This window comes from Panthera onca, chromosome A3 (genome assembly GCF_046562875.1).
Source record: "Panthera onca isolate mPanOnc1 chromosome A3, mPanOnc1 haplotype 2, whole genome shotgun sequence".
Classification (NCBI taxonomy): Eukaryota; Metazoa; Chordata; class Mammalia; order Carnivora; family Felidae; genus Panthera; species Panthera onca.
This window is the reverse complement of record NC_138341.1, coordinates 81,141,983-81,162,348: the sequence shown is the minus strand read 5'-3', so window position 1 is coordinate 81,162,348 and position 20,366 is coordinate 81,141,983. Positions and strand designations below refer to the sequence as shown.

At 44.9% G+C, this 20,366-nt stretch overlaps 1 protein-coding gene across 4 annotated transcripts in view; it reads right to left on the bottom strand.

Moving 5' to 3' along the window:
- Window positions 1-8,104, bottom strand: part of NPAS2 (neuronal PAS domain protein 2) — a 159,213-nt gene extending 151,109 nt beyond the window's left edge. For 3 of the 4 annotated variants that reach the window (XM_078444374.2, XM_078444376.2, XM_078444377.2), the window contains exon 1: window positions 7,749-8,104. The gene's annotated coding sequence lies outside the window, so the exon portion shown is untranslated. Of the gene's footprint in view, window positions 1-7,008; window positions 7,475-7,748 lie in introns of those variants that run through there. The other variant, XM_078444375.2, reaches the window with a different exon arrangement.
- Between the last annotated feature and the right edge of the window lie 12,262 nt (window positions 8,105-20,366).

The window sequence follows — 20,366 nt, the reverse complement described above, 5'->3', positions numbered from 1 at the left end:
CACTGCACTGTGTACATCTATCCTGCTGCCTATTTCCAAATAGGCCTTAATCTTGTGAAACGGAACTGTGGAAAATTGAAGCTATCTAGTTCTGAAATTGAAAAAATACCGGACTTTTCTAAGCACTAAAGACAAATCTGAACTGCTCCCTGAAGCACTGTAGGCCTACAAAGAGGACCAAGACTGGAAATGGAATTGTCCCATCCCCAGGAACTTCCTGGAAACATTAGATTTTCCTCTCTGAATTAACAAGAGGAAAAAACATGATGAACATCTTTTATGAATTTCATCTATCCCATTTGCTTTCCTGTCTTCCCTGGCAGAAGCGGAAAATTTCAAAGACTACAACAAACTCACATTTCAGCTATGCGTCAGGCACAAAGTATTTGTTTAAGTGACTCCTGTACATTCAGAGAAAGAATGTCGGTCAGGGTGTAAACGCTTTGATCCCAGAAACAGTAAAGCTTCTTAGAAATGCTAGAGGCAGCCTGCTGTCTGATGGAAAGCCATCTCCTCAAGAGTTTTCTTGGAAACAGATCACTGAAGGGGTATGTCTCCTAATACCATTTTCAGGGCTCTTTTGAGATGATTGCAAGATTGATCAGGTCTCCTTAGTTTTTATGGAAAGCCTCAACTTCCACTATTCTCTTTTGTGTCCTCACAAACCACTGGAATACTTCAAAAATGACTATCATGAACTATCATGCAGCCATTAAAATTATATTTGCATGGGATATTTAATGACATGGGGAAATGCCTATGCTCAGATTAAGGCAAGCAACCAGAATAGAAAACCAGCATTACGTCAAGCATGGGAAAATGCATAAAAGAAATTCAAGAGACTGGTAATGTGTGGTGTTGGTTAAGACATGGGTGGGTGGGTGGGAAAGGGCATGGATACAGCTATTTGAGTCATCCACTTGGCAGCATCTATCCATATTTCCAACAGATGCGCCCCTCTACTCAGGAATCCCCTCCTAGTAACCCCTTGACTTACAAAAACTTGGAATGTACCCGAAGATATACAGATAAGGAAGTTAAGACAACATGGAATGTAATAGTAAAGAAGTGGAAACAAAGCACAGTAAGTGTTTAACAATGAGTTAAATTATGTGTCGGCCGTACTCCTCGGTATAACTATGTAGCCTTTAAAAAGCATGAAGTAGATATAAGAAATGACCCAAAAAATTCTCATGCCAAAAAAAGTCGCTACATAAAAGTCATGGGATAAGTTCTGTTTAAAAAGAAGACATACATATATGGGTATATATGTAAATGCACCGGAAAATGACTAGCAGACTACACCCCCAAGTTCATCTCCTGAGAAGGGTGGAGAGGTATGTGGTGCATCGGTTAGGATGCTTCTGGCTACAACTAACAAAAACCTAACTTGACCTGCTTTACGTGGTCAGGACAGTTTCAGGATCTCCCAAACATCGCAAAGCAGAGACTCCTCGTTGGGTAATTCAGAAGGCTAAGGGCACTATGGAGTCCAATTCTTCACCTTTGCATTCTTTGGCAGGTCAGCTGGGACCTGGCCTAGCCTGCTCTGGGGGCTGATGGTTGCCCCACTTACAGGCATTGCATATCCAGAAGAAAAGGGCTGCTTCCCTCCTTGCCTGATTTGAAGGGCCAGTAACCCACCCTCATGCTTCATTGGCCAGGACAAAGTCCACATGCTTGTGCTGAGCCAATCACTGGCAAGAATGGCAGGCTCACTTGGGTAGCTTTGGCCAATCAGGATTTACTCCTGAGACATATGGACCAGGGAGGGTAGACTCAGCAGCAAAACCAGGTTTCTGCTAGGCAGAAAAAGGGGAATGACACTTACATAGGACACAGACTGTGAAGGTCATCTTTTTACTAGAAATGGTCCTGGATTATTTGAAATTTTTATGAGATTATTCATACATATTTTTAAAATATCTAACATTAAAAAACATTTAATGTATAGAAAAAAAAGACTGAAAGGAAATACACCTTGAGGTTGCAGGTAATCTCTATCTTCTTCACTCTTTTCTGGGCTTTCCAAAAATTAAATATACTTTTATGACATAAAAATGATAATTTAAACACATTCTCCTCCATATCTTGATGATCAAGGGGCACAAATATTCTTCATGAAATTGTGCACTACCATTTTTTGTTCAGAAGAGGCTGGAAGAATAATGCTGCTTAGCTCTGTCATTCACCTTCCTTTTCTTTTTTTAAAGTTTATTTACTTATTTTTAATGTTTATTTTTGAGAGAGACAGAGAGAGACAGAGACACAGAATCCGAAGCAGGTTCCAGTCTCCGAGTTGTCAGCACACAGCCCTACGTGGGGCTCAAACTCACAAACTGTGAGATCATGACCTGAGCCAAAGTTGGACACTTAACCAACTGAGCCATGCAGGCACCCCTAAAGTTTATTTATTTTGAGAGAGAGAGCAGACATGCAAGGGGCAGAGAAGCAGAGAGAGAGCAAGAGAGAGGATTCCCAAGCAGGCTCAGCACTGTCAGTGCAGAGCCTGATGCAGGACTTGAATCCACAAACTGTGAAATCATGACCTGAGTGGAAATCAAGAGTCCAATGGTTAACCAAATGAGACACCCAGGCACCCCTTACCTTCCTTTAGATGGGCTTGTGTCTACTGGAAGCCTGGATGATTTTCAAAGACCCAGGGGCATAATCCTCCACAGCTTTCTGCACAGCAGCAGAGTCTACAAAGTTGGGTCCCTGGCTCCTACCTCCCACCCTCTGCCCCTGCCACTGCTCTAACCTCCATTCTGGGTGCTCAGATGCTTGCTGCCCTCCTTTCCCTCCTTGTTACCCCTCTACCCCAACCCCAGGACTGCCTTGGCTCCAGTCATTCCTCTGCTTTTCCTTCCCCCACACATCAAAAGGCCACTGGCATTCTCTTACAACTTGGTTTTCAAGGTTTATTTTAGGTGGGGAGGCATGGAGCTGGAATGATAGCAGTAAAATTTCCTTTGCAAATAATAAATGGAACTCTAATACATATACTACCTATATCTTATATATTATATATATCTTACATAGTATATATACCTTATATTATATATATATATATATATATATATATATATATATATATATATATATATATATATATATATAAAGTAGAGCAATGTTGAAGTATTTTGAGGGCCACCCAGATTACCCCTCCTAAGATCAGAGTGATAGAGATCACTGCCTTGGAATATCCATCTTCCCTGGATGTCAAGAGGAAACAATCATCTCACAGCCTGAAGTATAAAACATCTGCCTGATGAACTCGGACACACCCTGCACTAATTTCAGCTAACTCAGCTAAATGGGAAAGGACTCTCCCTCTCCCTCCCTCTCTCTCCCTCTCTCTCTCTCCCCCCCCCCCCCCCCCCGCAAGTCTGCTCATGGCTTAATCCTTCCTTAAAAGTGCCTTGCCAGGGAATGCACCAGTGCCCCTCAAAGAGGGGAGGCACTTGCCCTTCCCTCTGAATCAGATTTTTAAAGGAGTGCCTGACTGTACAAACACCAGTTGGTCTTGATCACTGGAACCTAAAGGCTAGGCTCCAGGAACACCCTCAGGTAAATATATTGCTAGCAGGGTGTCACCAAGGCTAACCAGAAGCCAGGGCACTACAGGAGAAGAGTGGAGATGTGCGTGCTCCTGATAATTCCGTTTTGCCTCTGATTAACTTCCACAGCTGCCCACCCTCCAGCCCTAGCCTGGTTCTCTACTGCTTGCCTGGGGTTTGCTGGTTGACCAAATCGAATCTCTAATTGGTGAACTACATAGAAAAATATTTTAGGAACCTCTCCTTTCTCTTGCCTACCAGCCCCCCCTTTCCCACTGACAGTAATGAAAGCAATCATTCTGGTAATCCTAGCAACCTGACCAGCGAAGCATTATTCCCACCCTTTTTCTGACCAGGACACTGAGGCTCAAACAGGTTAAAAAAAGGTTGCTCCAGGTCACACGATAGCTAAGCAGGGAGGCTATCCCAGGTCTGTCTGATTTCAACATTTGCAGTTTATTTTCTGCCAGATCACAAAGCTTTCCATTCCAAGAAGACTAGATAGAGGTCAAGGTCAGCAAAGTAGAAGCCCTATCAGAAAACCCCCTTTCCTGGGCCCATTCTCTGGTCCAGGACCTCATTTTTGGTCTAGAAAGAATCCTTCTCTCTTCCTCATCTAGTCAGCTGCTTGATGAGAGGGCAGAGAGGACCCACATTCTTTATTTTTCCATTGCCTGGGCCTACCATGTAGTAGATGTTCAGTAAACATATGCTGAACTGAATTAAGTATATTCCAGAACTTTGCTGGTGTTTCAACAGCATCAAGAGTGCATGGTAACTTGTGAGAAATGCAGCATCTTGGGTCCTGACCCAGATGTGCTGGGTTAGCATGTACTAACAAGGTCCCCAGGAAACTGCACGCACTATGAAGTTTGAGGCGTGATCCTTGACACCTCCCACCCTCTTTAATACACTGCTTTTCTCACACCAGTGTAGAAGTTAAGCTCTCTCCTTTCTATTCTGAATCATCAAATGGAAACCACACATTGTTTTAGGACCCGCAGAAGTTCAAGTGATCTTTGGGGGAACTTTACCTAAGAGATTACTTTGTTTGCAATGCCAAGTGGTCCCCATTGCCAGAGAATTCAAAAAAAATTCCCCTTTTAAAACAAGTGTTCACATTTAGTAAGTGTTTGTTCAGTGCTCTCAGGTACTACTGATCATCATCAGATTTAAACTAGAGTTACTCATAGTTAAGTATCCTATTAGCACTCACAAATTTCTAACCTTTGGATAACTCTCATCAATGGTTCAGCTCATTTCCTACACCTATTTATTGAGCATCTATTATGAACAAGGCCTCATAGGGCTGAGATGCTGCAGGGAATATGAATGAGCAGTCCCTGACCTCCCTTCTTTGCTACAAATAGAATGAAGATCAGGAACATGCTAATTAAACATTTGTGTAAGCAAATAATGCATCAAGTATCATTTCCACTATTTAAATGTGAAACTCAATTAGATGCTTCTCTGATGCAGCCAATTAAACCGTTGGTGTACAGCAGCCAAGAATACTGAGTCACTGGGCTATTTTCAACACCTTGTAATTTGACCTCTCTTGGGAAAGAGATGTCACCGCTTACATGGGATCAGCATGGGACAATCAGTGTCCAGATCACAATGGAAAAACTGACTTTTCACGTGAAGAACAAGATATCTACTTGTTTTAAAAATGAAGATCGGGGCGCCTGGGTGGCTCAGTCGGTTAGGCGGCCGACTTCGGCTCAGGTCACGATCTCGTGGTCCGTGAGTTCGAGCCCCGCGTCGGGCTCTGTGCTGACAGCTCAGAGCCTGGAGCCTGTTTCAGATTCTGTGTCTCCCTCTCTCTCTGCCCCTCCCCTGTTCATGCTCTGTCTCTCTCTGTCTCAAAAATAAATAAACGTTAAAAAAAAATTTTTAAATGAACAAAAAGGACTTAGCCCTTTGGTCCTTCAGGCTCAAGAGCAAGACTTTGAAAAAATTAACATATACAGATGGCGATATAAAATGTATATGCAGGCATTATTATTGTCATCTGAACAAATCGCTAATTTTGAATTTACAATCTGAAAACAAGTGGCAGGGTTAAGAGCCACCTATAAAGATCACCAAGAATTAAGAAAGATTGTTTAAAAACTAGGATAAATTCAACTTCATAATGATATACATCAGATGATGTAATTTTTTTTTTACCATTTTTGTTATCTTTATAGTTTTCATTATTAAACATCCAGAAACACTAAAAAGGACCCAAACTCCAAAAAGGACCAAAGAAGCTTAAAAACAATTGTTATTTTCTACATAAAGATGAAGTTTTTAGTCACCATCTGAACACTGTCATCATATCAGGGAATTTTTTTCATCACACTAATTAGTAAAACCTCACTTGGTTCTTTTCTTGGCATGGTTAACTCTTTGGGGGGTAACGTTTTATTAATAACATATTTCCTCTAGCATGTAGTCCCTTCTCTCACCTCCGCAGGAGTCACTCTGGGGAATAGTAGGAATAAAACCAATTCTATGATCGTGCACAGTGGGACAAATCAGCAAATAAATAGAGGCATCGATTTCCAAGAAGAAAATGGCTAAAAGCAGCACATTTACAATTGTTTTAAGCCACACACCGCATCTCTCTGGGAAATGGAAGACAATTATTGAATGTCTTTATGTTGCACACTTTATTTTTAACTAAATCTTTAAGTAGACTGCTGAGAAATGCCAATACTTCTATGGGTCCTGGGTTAGCTGTGTAATGAAACAGATTTTTTTTTTTCTCTTTTGCAAAATAGTGGCCCTGGTCAGAATAACGCTTTTAAACATTTTATTTATTCGATGGTTATTTTAAAAGACATTTTGGGATTATTTTTGCCAAACACTCCCATTAAGGAAATCTTTGTGATAGAAAGAGCTAGAACTTGCCCTTGAATTTTGAACCGGCGCCTCCCACCCAAGAAGGGCAGTTGTGCTTTAATGCAAGCCATAATTAGTCAATTCACTGGTCAGGTACTAAGTTAGTGTTAGAGGTTCGTGGACAGAGTGCACCTTGCCAGGAACTGCTTTAAAGCTAATTATCTGGCAAGTCCAAACGGGGAGAACCCTCCTATTAAGGAAAAGAAGGTTTGGGTTCTAAATGATCATAAATGATGAGTTCATCTTTGCTATTTAAGTTAATAACTACTCAATACCTGTAAAGAAACAAGCCAACAAATTCAACGAATTTGGGGCACGATACCAAAGGAGCAGGTACTAAAGACAAACACGCAGAGCTCTCCCCTCTCGGACCCCTTCTGAACACCTGTTGAGTCCCGAGGCTTTTAACTTCCTGAACTAAAGACTCCCGGATCCAACCTTGGAAGTTTTTAGACTTTCTGGAAGTGCGTATGTATTTTTAAGGTTTCCATCTTGCTTAATCTACGAAACTGGTTACTAATTATTTATGAATCACAAGGCTGAAAACAAACTTTCTTACCTTGAGCAGTTAAGGAGTGGCAGGCAGAGGAGCGGGTTAGTTTTTAATTTAGCACCTTGGCACCTGTCCCTACCCTCTGGTTAACGACCCTGCGCAGCTCTATAGAAAGGTCAAAGGTGTGCCTTCCTCCTCGGCCCGGGGAGGGGGCACACCTATCAAATCAACTCGACGGCATCTAACCTGGGAAGCAGTGGCAAGGCGACGCTCTCTAAACATGCTGGGGCAGACTAGGTACCCAATCGGGCCCGGAAACAATTCCGACCTAGGGACCCAGAGAGATCGCGAGCCCGGGGCGCGCACGCCGCACCCTCCAGGGCTACCCGGCTCCCCACTCTTCGCGAAGGCGCGCAGTGGGGCCCAGAGAGGCCACTGGGCAAGCCTCCAGGCTGCTACCTGGGCACGGCTTCTACCCACCCTGACAGTATCCTCTGAGCTCCCCCAAATCCTGAGGTTCGGGGTGCCTCGTCCTCTGCTTCCTATGGCGAGAGGCACACGGAGCACACCAGCCCGGCCGCCGCTGCAGTCCTGCAAGACGCGGTGTCCCGGGCGGCAGGACCCGGGGTGGGGGTGGGGCCCCAACATTCTACGCCCCTGACCCCCGCGCCGCGCAGCCCCGTGTCGGAGCGCCCCTCCCCGCCCCGCGCGTTCACCGCGCCGACTAGCAGGTGACCGAGTCCCGCGACCCCGCGCTCACGGACTTCCAACCCGGGTTCCCCGCGTCCCCAGGCGCGGCCCCTTACCTCGGAGCTGGCCGGGGCGACCCCGCGGGGCCGGGCGCGGACTGGGCCGGGGAGACGCGCCTCCCGCCGCCGCCGCCGCCGCCGCCGCCGCTGGGAGCCGAGGCGGCGAGCGGGCGCGGCGAGCTCCTCCCGGGCGGCGGCGGGAGGCGCTGCTCTCGCTGCCGCCGCCGCCGCCGCCGCCACCGCCACCGCGGCTGCGGGTCTCCGAGCTACGCGGCCGCTGCTCCCTGGCCGCCGTCGCGCGGGTCCCTCGGCTCCTGCAGGAGGCCGGCTGCTCGCGCGGCAAACTCTTCCGCACGTAGAGCCGGTGGGGAGAGCTGCCGTCGCCTCTTCCTCCTCCCCCTCCCTTCTCCCTCCTCCCTCCTCCTCTCTCCTCCTCCTCCACCCTCGCCTCCTCCTCCTTCCCTCCGCTCCTGCTGCCGGGTCTCTTCTGGCCGCACGCCGGGCCTTGGCCCCGACCCAGCCTGGGATACGCATCCTGCGACCCCCGGACCCCCAGCTCCTCTGGGCGGCCTAGACACCCGCGCGCCCGAGGCCGCCCCCGCCCCTTCTGGGCTGCCAGGACGCGCGGCGAAGTCCGGCCTGGGGCGCGGGGTCGGAACTGAGCGCGCGGTGGGGGTGTGTGTGCTTAGAAGTGAACTGGTCGAGAGGGGAGATAGGCGGACGCGGGGCTGCCAGCTGAAGTCCCGTTAAAGTTGTCGCTGGGGGTGGCAAGCAATCTTCCCTTCCTACCTAGTGTAGACCCTCGCCAAGCCCGCTGCCACCCCGCTGTCCCGTGCGTTGGGGGGAAAGGGGGACGAGCACACGACTGTCGTCCCCTCCACACCGTCCTTGCGGGGCAGGTCTGAGCGCCGAGCCAGAGCCCGGGCACAGGGCGCGTCTCTGCAAGCGGACCACTGCGATTTCTCAATGAGCGTTGGCGGCGGGGCGGGGAGGGAGGGGGCAGTTGGACACTGGGGTTGGGGGAGAAGCTGGAGAGTGCTGTTCTAGGGAGGACTACAGCGCCTGCTGGGGAGAAATAATCGGTGTCGCTTCCAAGGCTAACATAGCCGGTCTGGAAAATGGGTCAAGGATGGAAAGGAACGGCTAATTGCAGCACCCCCTCCCCACCCCCCGCAGAGGCACTTGGGGTAGGGGGCTGTGGCCAGGAGCGCGCCCTCGGAGCTCCGCTCTGCCTCTCCCTCCCCTCCCTCCCTGCCCTCCTCTCCTTTTGCACCAGTGCAGGAAATGTTCCACTGACCTACATATTTTTCCAAACATACGTGACCTTTTTTTTTTCCCTCTGTGGGAGGAGACAGGCGAGAATCCAAGAAAAGGAGAAGCTGGAGCGGCGCGCGCGCGAGAAAACAGGGAGGCTTTCACCGAGGCTCCCGCAGCAAACGCCCAACAGAGACAGATGCACATAAATAGTCCCCGGAGCCAGGAGCTGTGGTTTGATACTCTGCGGGGCCCCGAGACAGCGTTGGGTGAAAAGGGGAGATCCTGTGCCTCGATGAGGCCTGGAACAGTGAGCAGGTTCCTCTGGGCTCGCAGACCTCCCTCCACGGCGTGGTATAGACGCCCCCGGGGGGGAAACCAAAGGAGAGGAGAGGCCCACTAGCCCCGGGAAGTCACCTCTTCCCTAACATCACCTAAGTACAGCGCCTGGCGCGGTGCCGTGCACCCAGCAGCCTTTTTCAGATGTCCCTCGGTCCCTCGCACATTCCAGCAAGTAGCCCTTGAAAAGAAAGGCGCCCCTACCGGTCCTTTTCTATCATACTTGGTTTTGTAGCCAGAAGGAATCTCCTAGGGAACTTCCTCTGAACACCAGTCGGTCCAGTGTACTGGGGTTCCCTGCCCACCAGTTCCAGGGCCCTTGTTTTATCCTCTCCTAGGCTCGAGTTCGAGATAGGCCCTCTCCCGCGCAGACTCGACCAACAGCGCCTTATTTGGGCATGCAACCCCACACCGTCAATTAGATCAAAACGCTCACACAGAGCTCCTTTTTCCCCCCTGTAAAGTAGGTCACTCTCTTTATTTCCCACTTGTATTATTTTTGTCTAATTCTCCTCCTGAAAAATAATCAGCTGCAAGGAACTTTGAGCATCCTAAGAGAAGCCGTTTTTCTTAGGCTTGCTTCTAACTTGGAGGGCTTTTCAAGAAGGAGGAGGCATTTGGCACATTTGGGTTTTGAAGTCCCTCCCTTTCCAAAAAAGAAAACATTTTTTTTGATTGATTGATTGATTTGCTTTTTTTTCTTCACGCAAGTAGGTTTTGCCCTGCCTTTAAAGCATAGGCCTAATATCTACTAAAGGATAAAGTTATGTGCTTTTAAGCTGATTCAATGCAGACTTTAAAGCCACCTCCCTTCCTTTCTTGCTTTGAAAGAGATTCCAACTCCCTCCTCCTCCCTTTTGGGAACTAGTTGAACAATCCTTAAATGATCTTTTAGGAAACAAATGAACTACAGTAATAATGCATGAAATAATTCTGCAGTGCAACAAATGTGTTTGCTATGGTCTGTTTTTACCTGTTGCCCAGTAAGGTATCCTACCAAATGTGTGGTTTCTGCCTTTTAATTGTGCAGATAATGTGTATGTAGTTGTTGCACTCATTCCAGACTCCATCTCATCTCCTAGTATTAATCCGACTGGTTAGGACATCTGTCTGACCATCACGGGAAGTGGAGTCTGCAGCACAGGACCCAATCAGGACTAGAGCACAGTGTCCTCAGAAGAATGTGCCCTTCCCCCAAAACATAGACAATCAAAGAGGAAAGTTTACCTGCAATTCATTCTATGCATTTGACTGTTCAGTTCCTTTTATCCGCATTTGTTGACAGCTTGCATGAATCAGGCTGGACTTGGCCTGTGAGGGATCAAGGGAAACTTTACAGCAGTTTCTATACAAGAAGTATTTACAGGGTAGAAGCCAGGATAAAGATGAGGCCAGGGGCGCCTGGGTGCCTCAGTCAGTTAGGCATTCGACTTAAGCTTAGGTCATGATCTTGCAGTCAGTGAGTTTGAGCCCTGTGTCAGGGGCTGGAGACTGCTACACATTCTGTGTCTCCCTCCCTCTGCCCCTCCCCCATTTGCGCGCGTGCTCGCGCTCTCTCTCTCTCTCTCTCTCTCTCTCAAAAATAAATAAACATTAAAAAAAGAAAGATGAGGCCAAATAAGGCTAATGGCAGAAGACAAAATGCCCTGTGTATTCAAAGGAAGGAATCAGGATGGGCTTCTTAGAGGAGATGACACTGATACCAGGACTTTCCATCAACTAGATATCAAGTCAAACTAGATCATAATCCATACATTGTTCAAGAGGGGCAGCATGGAGTAAAAGAACCACTCAAAACTGCATTGCCAATTTGGGGAAATTCTCAAGTCTGATGTAGTTAGTTCTTTAAAAGAACACGGCTTTCTTCATTGAATGTTGCAATAGTGTATCCAGGAACCTTGGATAAGTCTCAAAGAATCAAACTTTTTGGGGAGGGGGATCAAAATTTTAAATTGCAATTATATCAATCTTTGAAGATCAGCGAAACAATTCAGTTTTTGCAATCTAATTGGATGTTCTTTTCCATCATGGAAGTTGAATCTGGGGCCTACCCTAATTTAAAACATTTATCCAATTAAATTCTCAAAATATGTACACTATAGGTGTCCATATGTGCTTCTACATACAGGCAAGAATGCGTGGGCTATTACAATAATAATAGCACCAGCTCAAGGCTTGGGGCCCACGTTAGGTATGGATAGTCAGTAAACTCAACAGAAACTTTAGGGTAGACAATAAGGCCAGAGTTCTATGCCAGATGACATCACCACAGTTTTTCTGAATAATCATATGATAGAGGGCCTTCTTTTTTAAATGGGTGTCCAGAAGTCCCTTTATGGATTCTTATCTCTGAGTAGCAGATTTCACTCTACAATTAAAAAGAAAAAGAAAACACAATACTATGTGGCATTGTGTAGAATCGCATCATGCTAAGGGAAGGAAACTGAAGAAGCCAAGGCAGAAGGGAAAGTGAGGTCAGTGTAAAGATGAAGAGGCCTCAGAGCCCAATCATCAGAGACTCAATGATGGGCACCCAGAGCAGAAAGATTCAAGAATATACACTTTGCAATGGAAATGTCAGGGTTAGAATTCGAACACTTTGGTTTGCAGAAGCTTCACAGCAATAGAAAAGCGCAGAGTGGTGATTCATTCACTGCAGCAGGCTCTCTTGTGGGCCTGAGGATGCTACCAGGAGACAATCAAGGCCTTGTGCAGCCCGCCTGGTAGAGTGAAGACTTGGCACCTGTACCTATTAGATCATGTGGTTGGCAAACTCAAGAATGAAGTAAGATTTCCTTACAAAACTGGTGTGGAGGACCCAGGGAGGAAATCTGGGCTGGAGGAGTCTGGAGGTGACAAAGCTCCAAAGCTTCAGCCAATTGCCGCCAGTTAATTGCATTGCCTCTGAGGACCACGGGAGGAAATCATACATGTGTATGTGCATGCATGCAAACACGCAAAACACACACACACACACACACACACTCACACACACACACACACACACATCCCAAGAAGAGATGGTAAGACTACTGGTGATATGGGCACTTGAGCATGATCTTTCCTTATAGTTAAGTCCCTAGAGGAAGTCCCTTCATATGCATTTTCTCTAATAATAAATTTTGATTTTAGATCCTATTCATTTCTCTTCTAAAGAGAATCTTTAAAAAAATAGTCTTTATTTTTTAGAGAAGTTTTAGGTTCACAACAAAATTCATCAGTAAGTACTAAGTTCCCATATATTCCCTGACTCCCTCTCTCCAGCCTCCCCCACTATCAACATCCCCTATCAGAGTGGGACATTTGTCCCAATTAGTGAACCTACACTGACCTGTCATTATCACCCAAAGTCCATAGTTTACATTAGGGCTCACGCTTGGTGTTGAACCCTCAGTAGGTTTGGACAAATGTATAGTGACATGCATCTTCCATTATGGTATCATACAGCATTTTTCACTGACCTAAAAATCCTCTGCACTCCACCTATTCATCCTTCCATCCCCACTAAACCCTGTCAATCACTGATCTTTTTACTGTCTCCACAGTTTTGCCGTTTGAAGAATGTCATAGAATCACATAGTAGGTGGGCTTTCAGATTGGCTTCTTTCACTTAGTAAAATGCAGTTAAATTTTCTCCATGTCTTTTCATGGTTTAGGAGCTCATTTCCTTTTAGCCCTGGATAATATTCCATTGTCTGGATAAGAGGTTTTTGTTTTTTTTTTTTTAATGATATTTTAGTAAATCATGTTTGCAAGTACTAAAAGGTAACATTTATCTAATGCTTACGTGCCAGGTATTTGCATTACCTCATTTCATCTTCATAAGGCCCTGTAAAAAAAAAAAAGTGATTTATGATTTCCAGGTAACAGATAAAGAATCTGACCGAGAGAGGCTCAAGGTGCCCTCAGTCACTTGGCAAATACGTGGCAGGCAGGGTCTGATTCTGGCTTGAAGACTGCCAGGCCCCCACTCCCTCCCACCCAATCCAGCACTCAGCTGTGTGGGATGCCAACACAAAGCTTATCAGAGGCATCATTCACTGTCCGTGAGCTCTTGCTGGATAACGATGCTGAAGCAGCATGTGCTGCTAACATCGCCGAATACTTCTTGTCTCCATTTTCTCTGGTCCTCTCAGGACATCGGTTATTAATATCTTTATTCCACTCTTGAGGCGGCTATCTTCCAAGTGTTTGAAACAGCACTTCAGGATGCAGGGTTAGAGTTGGCAAAAGAGCAACACTTGGTCCTGATGATTCATAGAAGGAGATAAAGTCAGTGGGTCACTACGTGTGTTATTGGCATATTGGCACCTCTCCAAGGGCTCTGTTTGGACTTTGGTGATAGCAGGACGGGCATGTCCTTTTGTAAACATATGTTATGTTCAGACCAGCTCTAGGCTGCAGGTTGGGAAAGGGAGACAGTTCCTGTGGGGAAAGGAAAGTTTGGGTGCTGGTCAAGCCTCCCTCTCTTGGCCTGTGAGAGTAGGACTGGTGAAGGTTTGCCCAGGGAAGAAGCTCATACCTCTGGTCACCCTTCTGGTTAATGTAGTGGCTGGGGGTATTAGCCTTTCTCACTGGAACCAGATTGTCTTCTTGGGGAAATACTCAGCTCAAATGGTGAGTGTTTCAAAGAGGTATTTAAACCACTTCACCTTAAATAAACAGCCATCTCGGGTGAGCCTGTGCAACATGGAAGAAACACTGGCCCTGAAGTAAGTAGAAAATTGGAATGGAAGAGAAGTCTTTTGTGTACAGGGTTCTGGGAGCAGGGGAAAGAAGGTTCCAGGGATGCAAATGTGGGTGAGCTGTAAATGTGCCAGAAGGATGGGAGGGGTTTTTCAGCTCCTGCAATTAGCTGAGAGGATTTCAGAGCAACTGTAGAGTCAGGGCTAAAGCACATACAAGGGTGGAAGAAATCACATCAGCTCTGTAAGGTGTTTGCTCTCAGCCTCATTCATGAAGGCACACAGGCAAGCTGTGGAGACACGCATTTCTCCAACAAGTGTGAGGAATACACTTTAAGCACAGGGCAGAAACACAGCCGGATTGACACAGAAGTGACCATTGTCTTTGGCTGTTCTCAGCACATGTCCCATGTAAGAACGAAGAAGAGGCAATTTACTGCCTTTACATGTGTCTGTTTGTAAGAGCACATCAACCTTACGTGGGCATTTTCAGTTTGTTTTCCAGAGTGGTTTCCATTTCTGTCTCATTTTTTTGAAATCTCTGACTTCCTGCTCAGTGCTGTTTGAATAGTTGTTTCTATACTAACAAATACATAACCTACCATGTCCTTTGCCCAGGAAGAACATTTAGTGATATGAAATTTATTACACCTAGTTCACTTGAAGTGAAAAGCTAATTATGGAAAAATGTTCTACAAGGAGCTATTTATAGCCCCTCCCAAGAAGGCAACAGATTATGAATTTCCTCGTATGGGCAAGCATTATTTTATTAGTATGCTTTCCTGTGAGGGTTTGGTGATAAAGAGGCTTTTCTCAGTGACTCCAGTGTAACACTGGCATTGACAGTGAACATGATTCTGTAATACGGACAACCTCACTCGATGTTTTTAGCATGCATGTGCTACTACATGTCACTCTAGATTTATTTGTTTTGAAGCAAATGAGGGGTTGCCTTAAGGTGAAAGATGCTTTCATAATGGTGACTGGGCTGGATTGTATTTTACATTCTAGAAATTTATAATTAAAGTCACTTTTATTTTTGATGATATTAGTGAGGTTCAAATGGTGCGCAGTGTCTATGTTGGGGATGACTGAGTCCCAGAGCCTTTATTTGAAGGCTTTTCACTTGAGAATTTAAGATGCCAATGGGTGACATTTTGTTTTCTTGACCCTTAAAAATTCAGACAAGTGATTCTCAATGTGTGTTCCCTTGACCTACAGAGCCAGGATGGAGACATGAGTCTCTCTGCTGCCCAAACCTACACTTTGGCCACCCTGCACTTATGCTGGCTTATGGGCACACTCAACCAAGTGATTGCTAAAAGTTTTAATAAGCTCCCTTCCTCAGTTCTTCACCCCATTGTACTTTCCTTTATTCCTTCCCTTTCTCTCAGCACCTTCTAGTCCTTTCTGCTCTCTCCTGTCTCCTCTCCTTCCCCACTTGCCCTGCTCCATGGAAAATGAGCTGCTGTAAAATATTATCCTCCTATCTTTTACCTAGTTCTCATTTAGCTCTTCATGAGTCCAGTTTGGCCAAGTGTAAATCATAGCGCTGAGCCAAAACCTGGTGACTTCAGTTTGTGGGGAGCCAGTACGCTTAAGTGTGGCCTTCAGATAAGAGGAAGCTGGCAGGGAAGGACATTAAGTTAAAAGGCCACTGTACGAGGTTGGTAGGCATTGTTTGGATGCGGGGTAGCTAGTTGTCTAAGGGAAATGACACTGGCCAGGGTCAACAAGTCAAGAAGAAGACATTTATACTTTAACATAAAAATAAAAATATTAGGGGCACCCAGGTGGCTCAGTTAGTTAAGCATCTGACTCGACTTCAGCTCAGGTCATGGTCTCACATTTCGTGAGTTCGAACCCTGAATCGGGCTCCATGCTGACAGTGCAGAGCCTGCTTGGGATTCTTTCTCTCCCTGTCTCTCTGCCCCTCCCCTGCTTGCTTGTGTACATGCTCTCTCTCTCTCTCTCTCTCAAAAATAAATAAATAAACTTTAAAAATAAATAAACAAGCATTTAAACAAATAAATACAAATATTTGAATAGTGCATGGATAGCAAGCATTAAGAAAACAGAATTGAGAGTTTATAAATAAACCCTCAAATTTATGGCCAATTGATTTGGAGGAGGATACCCAAGACAATTCAATGGGAAAAGAACAGACTTCAGCTGATGGTACTGGGACAATGGGATATCAACACACATGATGGTGAAATTGGACCCCTACCTCACACTATATAAAATATAAATTCAAAATGGATCAAATGCATGAACATAAAAATTAAAACTAAAAAACTCGGGATGCCTGGGTGGCTCAGTCAGTTAAGTGTCCAACTTTGGCCCAGGTCACGATCTCACGGTTTATGAGTTCGAGTACCATGTCGGGCTCTGTGTTGACAGCTCGGAGCCTGGAGCTTGCTTCGGAGTCTATGTCTTCCTCTCTCTCTGCCTCATCCTCTCTCTCTCTCTCTCTCAAAAACAAATAAACATTAATTTTTTAAAAAATTATAAAATTCTTAGAAGAAAGCATAGGGGTAAATCTTCATGACGTTGGATTTGGCAAAGGATTCTTAAATATGACACCAAAAGGGCAAGCAATGAAAAGGGAAAAATAGATAAACTGGACTTTATCAAAAGTAAAAACTTGCTATGACACCATCAAGAAAGTGAAAAGACAACCCACAGAATGGGAGAAGATATTTGCAAGTCTTATATTTGGTAAGGGCCTTATATCCGGAATACACAAAGAATTCTTACAACTCAATTAGAAAAGACAAGTAACACAATTTAAAAAACAGTCAAGGATCTGAATAGATTCTTCTCTGAAGAAGATGTATGCATGGCCAATAAATACATGAAAAGATACTCAACATAAGGAGTCATTAAGAAAATGCAAATTAGAGCCACAATGAGATACCTCATCACATTCACTAGGTTGGCTATTATTTAAAAAAAAATAAAAGCCAAACCAAAAAAAAAAAAAAAAATAACAAGTGTTGGTGAGGATGTGGAAAAATTAGAACCCTCATACACTGGGGGTGGGTGGGAATATAAAATGGTGCAATCATTTTGAAAAACAGACTAGCAGTTCCTTAAAAAAGTTAAAAATAGTGTTACCATTCAATCCAGCAATTTCACTGCTAAGTATATACCCAAGAGAAATGAAAACAAATGTGCACACGAAAACTTATACATGAATGTTTATAGTAGCATGATTCATAAGAGCCAAAATTGGGAACAACACAAATGTCCATCAACTGATGAATGAACTACACAAAAATGTGGCATATGCATACAATGGAATATTATTTGGCCACAACAAGGCATGAACTATTAGTAAATGCTACAACATGGTTGGACTTTGAAAACATTATGCTAATGCAAGAAGGCAGTTAGAAAAGACCAATAACTGAAGATTTCATTTATATGAAAGTCCAGAGGAGGTAAATCTATAGAGACAGAAAGTAGATTATAGTTACCTACAATAAGGGGCATGGCAGTTTGAGATACGATAGATAAATAGTATAGGGTTTTTTGGAGTGATGAAATGCTCTAAAATTGGTTGTGGTGATGACTGTATAACTCTGTCAATATACTAGAAACCATTGAATTGTGTACTACCAATGGGTTAATTATATGTGAGTTACATCTGAATAAAATTTTTTAAAAATGGGGAAAAAAGCCCATTAAGCCCATTATTGTATCTGTCCAGTTCTTCCCTCTTGGTGCCTCATTCATTCATTCATTTCATTTGTTCATTCAGCGTCATGCTTCTTTCATGCCAAGGCCCTGACCTACCTCCCCTCCGCACCATGCCCTTCCCCCTTCCATCTTCCTTCACTTCTTCCTGCTGCCACCCGGTAAGCAAGCAGGTCCCCAAGTTTCTATCTTGAGCTTCTTGCTCATCTCCTTCTTTCTGCACAATTTCAGTCCTGTGGTTCTCAGTGTAACGTCTTTCAAATCTTTATCTCTGGTTCTGACAGCTCCTCCCGGCTGTCTTCCACATTCCCAACTGCCTGCTGATATTTCCATTTGGAGTCCTCCAACTTAACTTGTTTAAAATGAATTTGATTTTTCCTTTTCCTTTCCCCCCACCCCAGCTCATTCTCCCATCTTTCCTAGTGCTATTAATGCTGCTACTTTTTTTTCCAGTTACCTGAGCTTAATAGCTGAACTCTGCCTTGAAATGCTCTCTCTCTCTCTCTCCCCCCTGCTCTCTCTCTCTCACTCTCGTCTTCCTTTGCCATTCAGTAACTGAATCCTATTGGATCCTTGCTTCCTAATGTTGCTTTCACTCATCTCTTCCTTCCCATTCCATGGTCTCTCTCTTCTGTAGTTCAGCCCTAACTAGGAATGGTCACCAGCATTCTAACTGGCCATACACAATCCCAGGATATGAACTGTGGAAGAAAAAGAAGGCAGTGTTGCAGCCTAAGGAAGGACTTCACAACTCCCTGCTATGAAGTTCATTAAAGAGATTTCACAAAAGAGTTGTACAAAAGAAGATGAAACCCAAGGACCTGGAAAAAAAGACTTCCATTCATTAATGAAACAGGTCATCTTGGGGAAATTGAAACATATGCCAAAGGGAGTGGGTTTAGAGAGCCCACTGACAGGCCCAGTATTGAGCCAGCGAACACTGGTACAGTTAGACCAGTGGTCCATGTACTAAAATATTTCTATGCTAATTGGTAAACAGCCACTGTCCTCAGCCCCTCAAACATCCCTCACCTCCCTGCTGCTCCCCCATGACTCCTTGAAAGTGATTAGAAACCCTGCCAGGAGCTGTGCTATCATATGGCTCTGACTCTATAACCACCCTGGTCTCAACATAGGAGTTTTTCCAGTGGTTGCCAAACCAAATCCACACTCCTTGGCGTCCTCAGGATCCATCTTAATCTGACCATAACCTAGCTTTCTGTTCTATTTTCCATTACTCCTACAGTGCATTCCTTGTATGTGACTTATGCTATCCCAACATCAGTTTTTTGCTTTTGCTTTTCTCTTCCTGCTCTGTCTGCTCAAATTCTTCTGGTCCCCAAGGCTTTGCTCATCTGCTACCACTTCCAAGAAGTTGCCTCTGCACCCTTCTGCCAGAAGTGATCTTTCCATCCTCACTGTTCTTTGTTGTCTATGTCTCTCTTCCTTTCTCTCTCTCCCTTTTCTATCTATCATCTACCTATCTATCATCTATCATCTATATCTACCCACACATATATGTATCTGTATATGCTTATGTATATTTTATGGACATATTATTTTATACATATAATTGAATATATTCTTACTCCAATCTTTATGGGCTAGTATTTTAAAGTTGTATCAACTTAAGATTATTTGGGAAGTAGGAACAAAAACCAACTCTGCTTGGACAGCTGGGGTCTCATGTCTCCCTTCTGACTACCACACAGCCTCATGGCTCTGAGTCCCATCCACCCCATCGACCAATGACTGGCTAGCTCCAGCCTTATATACCCCATTTGCCTACTTGGCAAAGGGAACTTCCTGTGTCCTTAACTTAAGCAGTGAGAGAATGGCATCCAACACATGCAAAATTCACAGCCTTTCCCTGCTGCACCTTATACTTAAATGTCTTGCCTTAAATTAAACCTCATGTGCTTTGGGTTGTAAGCTATACTGTGTCCTGGAGTGAAGTATTTTACTTAACAACTTCCTTTTAAAAAATAAGTACTGACTGTTCTAGCTTTCATGAACCAGTTAGCAGAAAGGACATTTTGTGTATAAGTCAATGCCATGTTGGAAGAAGAGTGGAAAAAAAAAATCAATGTCCTCTCGGGGGCTTCTGAGTGGACCAGAGCTTACATTTTGTATCCCAGATACCGAGCTGAGGTTTCTGGAGTTTGTTCAGTTTCAACACCCTCTTCTAGCATTCTCAGGGGCAGATGTGTCATGGGCTGTACTCCCTCTGTAGCACAGTAGTCGGTACTCAGCCTTGAATACTACTCACATGATTATTGGTTGTATGAAGGAGACCTGGAGCTCATTTTAAGAACTACAGAGTTCTTACTATGTGCCAGGGGTTATATTCTCATGGAATGCTCACTGAACAACCTCCTGAGGCACCTATTGCCCCGTTTTGTTGATGAGGGAACTGGCTCAGGGAGGCTAAGTGATATTCCCAGTGTATGCAGTCGACCAGAAGGTGTCAAGAGATGTACATGGCTTAGCCTCCCCCCACCATGTTCTGGTCCCCGATTGCCTCAGGGACAACTTCCCACCGTAGACTCCTCATTCCATTCTCCTCCTCGTGCCCCTGTGGTTGGGGGGTTTGGTAGCATCAGCCCACCTGATCCTCCCAGCCCATGAAGCTCCACACGGCATCTGTCCCCTTTGTCTCCAGGAAAGTTCATTTTCCTTTTAAGAGGAGCTGTGG